The sequence below is a fragment of the Ascidia mentula genome, chromosome 3 (assembly GCF_947561715.1).
Source record: "Ascidia mentula chromosome 3, kaAscMent1.1, whole genome shotgun sequence".
In the NCBI taxonomy this organism is placed as follows: Eukaryota; Metazoa; Chordata; class Ascidiacea; order Phlebobranchia; family Ascidiidae; genus Ascidia; species Ascidia mentula.
The window spans coordinates 20,122,021-20,126,282 of NC_138568.1; positions in this window are offsets into that span (position 1 = coordinate 20,122,021).

A 4,262-nucleotide genomic window follows, 5' to 3' on the forward strand; every position below is an offset into this window, starting at 1 on the left:
AACTTTCATGATTCAGGTAAAAATGTAATCGTGCAAGATATTGTGTATATTTGATTAAACAAGTGGTTCCCAAAGCGGGCGCAATCGTACGGGGGGCGCTGGAGACCGAATGAGCGATTGGGGGGCGCTAGGAAATAAATGAGCGCTTTGTGACAGGGCAAATTTTCTCTTATAGCGTAAGTCAGTGTTTCCCAACCGGTGGTACGTGTACAACTAGTAGTACGCGACCGCATTCCAGGTGGTACGTGAGCATCTTTCCGTAATTTGCGGGTATAGTTCGAATTTAATAAATCGTAACTGATTTCAAAATTTCGGATAGTTCATCCCCTATGTTACTTTGTAACACTCAATTAGGTGGTACACGACGAAATTGTTTTACCTCCAAGTGGTACGCAACCACAAAAAGGTTGGGAATCACTGGCCCAAATGATTCAGTCCAATCTTTGTATAATTTATGCTACTGCAAAAAGGGCTTTTCTCGCATGCTGAACTAGAAGTAAAAATGAGGATTTTCGGTGGTAAGGTTTACTTGTTGTTAACTAGAGTTTGGTATTCAAATATTAGAAATCAGACGAAAATGGTGTCATTGCCCCAACCTCACCCATCGCATTAATTGACAAGCAACAAATAAATTCGTTATGTTTTTTGTCTGTTCTGTTGGGCGTTGTTAAATGACTAATGTGTTTGAAGAGCGGTACTTAAAAAAAGTTTGAGAAACACTGGATTAAACAAATCGCTTGCAATGTCAATGAACATATGTTTAACTCAATGCACGCTGGTAAAAACCAATCATTTTTTGGCGATAACATGATGTCAGAAGATCGTCCGTTGTGGGTCTTTGGTGGCATGTTTATGAGAAATTACTACACAACTTTCGATATCGCCAACAACCGTGTTGGATTCGCAACATTGGCGCCGGTTATAAAGTGATCAAGCCTAACATGAGCAGCAGTAACCACTTGAAAGCTTTGTCGTTGATACACAAATAAAAAGAAATATATAACCATGTGTAAATAATAGATTTTCATTCCAAGTAATTTTTCTGCATCAAATAACTCCTACCATTACTATATTGTTAGAACGCTCTTCTTTATTATAATACATTTTATATGAGGTTATAAAATACGAATATCTTTATCTGAAGCCCATCTCGTTCGTAATATTTGCATATTGAGACGCCCGCATTAATTACTGACTCAAATTTAGACATTTAAAGTCAGATGAAGAAAATATCCACGGGAGTTGGTGAGAGAATTTTTACCTTGCCGGAGTTCCCGCTTCGTTTTTCCGCAGATTTTTATTTCAACACTCGGCCTCCCTCTTCAACGGCTTGACGACTAATTTCCTGCTCAGCGTTCAAATATTTCCATAATTATGACGATGAAACAATGGTTGCAAGTTGATTGACAGCTTCGGGCGCGGCGCTCCTCGCCTGCCAGTCTGGCAAATTTAATGTTGGCTTCTTGACTGGATAACCCTTATGGTTTTATCGGTGCCCATGACATTTGTATTGATTGTTTATGTTCAAGTATTTTTGTGCAAAATTAAAATGATTTGGTCAACATTCGGGTTTGGATGAATATTAAAACATTCGGCGAATCCCGGACTTACAAAATACCCGAAAAACTATGTGAGATAGACATGATTACGGACAATTTTGCTGAACGTGGGCAAGTTTTGAAACTGTCAAAAAGTTTTGCTATGCAGACAAAAGAGCTGTGTGTGCAAGAAAAGGTAATGGTTTCGTTCGACGTGTTTTCCTGTTCACCAACGCACCGGTAATGTTGGCTGCGAACGTTGCAGCAGAAAGATTACGAAACGACGGAACATTGGAACAACGTTGCTCGTTGCTGTCACACATTGTAGATGTCTTCGTTTGGTTCTCGATGCCACCTACCTTGTTTCAGAGGTATAATCCTTATAAAAAGATTTTTGTTGCGGGAATATGGTGTCCTCTCTCCGTTGCTGTTGCCAACTTCATGATGGTCGGTTGAACATTGGACAACGTTAGCCAGCCCTCCTCAGTTTTGGAGACGTTATGTTGATGACTCATTCGTTGCCATGCAACGGGATGACGTGCAGTCGCTACTCTCGCATCTCTGTTGAACCAAGTCCACAATGGAGTGCTAGCAATGTAGTAGGTTGTCTTGTTTCGATGTTTTTGTTCGAAGAGAAGAGCGGGCAACCTTTCCACAAGTGTATGCAACAAATTAACTCATTCCGACAGATATTTGTCGTTCGGCTCGGCGCACCCGATCGCCCACAGGCGTTTTATTCACTGTACACTGAAGCTGAATCATTCATAACAAATGACGAAAAGCGACAACAAGAGGTAGGTAACGTTGATATAGCGCAAACAATTATCCCCGTTTTTTTCTCGAACGTAACCATGGCTTGTCGAGGAGGTGTGTTGAGGGCGAAACACGGGTGCAGTTGCTTAACGATCAAACACAGGAAAGAACCTGTTTTATTTTCGCCATGACGACAATTCAAACAAGAACCAACTCAAACAGGGGAGGAATTTCTCAACAAACTTATGAAGTGTGGTCGGAACTTGTACCACATCAGAATTTACAAGTTCAAGAATACACACACTTTTACCCTCTCAACAATGTGTTTATTGATAACAACAACAAGTAGCACAAAATATGCGCAATCAGCAAACATTCAACAAAACGATTGAACTTTGGTGAAAGTATAAATTAGCCGCGAACGAACCAGTTGATATTGAGTGCCAAACAGTAATTGATTATTAGAAAAAAAAACTTCAACCAAAAATCTTGCTGCTGAACATTTGATGCAATGTTAACGATGGAATGAGAATTTGATGCAATGTTAACGATGAAATGATTTACACAGAGAGTTTGTCTTGCCAAGAATTTTACGACATATTTTTTGCATTAAAATATACTTATCAATGATATACAAAAAACACCGGGCGAAGTTTATGTACAAGGCGCGTGAGAGCGGGTTTTGAGGGGGTGTTTTCAAATTTTTTTGGTGATATTTAAAGGTGGCAGAGTATATTTTCATCTTCCGATAGTTTGTATTCCATGAGTTGATGGCATGGAATGTTTCCAACATCATAACATCATATTTACAAGTAAACGTTGATCCAGAGACAAAATGTAGTAGGGAAGTCACTTGTATCAAGGGGAATCACCCGCATCATTGTAATGTCCAATACACCAACCAAAATTCACGTATTTTTGTTCATTTGTTTGGGTGTGACGTCATAGTTGTTATTTTGTCCTATTTGTGAGATTTTTAAATGGAAAGTAGTAAGGTATATCAATTTTATGTTGTAATTACTTTGTCACCACAAACTAAATAGGATTCTACACAAAGAAGGTGCGCGTGACGTCAAAAAAAGATTCGGTTCTATCTATTCGATGCCAGGAAAATACACATTTTGCACAAACTACATGCAAGGTTTATTTACAGAGCAGTTTCTGCTTCAACCTCATGTAAGTTTTCTCGGTTAGCAACCACAACCACATTTTCCTGTTGCTCTTCCTGTGGTTGACGTCTGAAATAGGCACGTAGGCCATCCCGGACTCTATCATAAAGCAGTTTCGGGGCGTTGGAGTAGATGAGGGGATTTAGAGAGCTGTTCATGGGGAGCAGGATAATTGCTGACACAGCGTATATCACTGGTGGCATAGGGACTCCACCGAAGTTTACAAATGCCATGATGGAAATTGGAACCCAGCAAAGAAAATCAGTAATTATCAGTCGAAGGATTTTCTTTTGCGTTTCTGCCGAAACAAACAGCATTAATGGTATAAAATGTCTGCAAATATAAATATGCTTACCTTTGTTTTGTGTTGCCGCCCATTCATCCCTTGGTCTCTCGTTCACTTGCCTGGTACTGGCAGCTGTCTTCTTATAAATCCAAAAGTACGTAATTGCCACGAACATGAAGGCCAGGAAGTTAAGAGTAATAATAGCGATTGAATATCCCCATGCCTTGTCGTTGGTCGTTACATACAGTTTGCTGATGCAAACACTGCTGCTGCTGTAATATCTACACATAAACAATTTTGTGGCGAAAAAATTGAAGATTTTGCGCAAATAAAAACGAACCCCAAATATCCAGAAATATCAAATAACTCAGTGTAATTGTAATCCTCAAGAATATCCATAAAATCCACCCAGGAATTAACATCATATACTCGCGTGAGGGCAGTGTTGAGTACTTGGGAATCGTTGCTTGTGAAGTTGTGTTGGAAAGTTACAAATCGATCCATGAAGTTATTCAT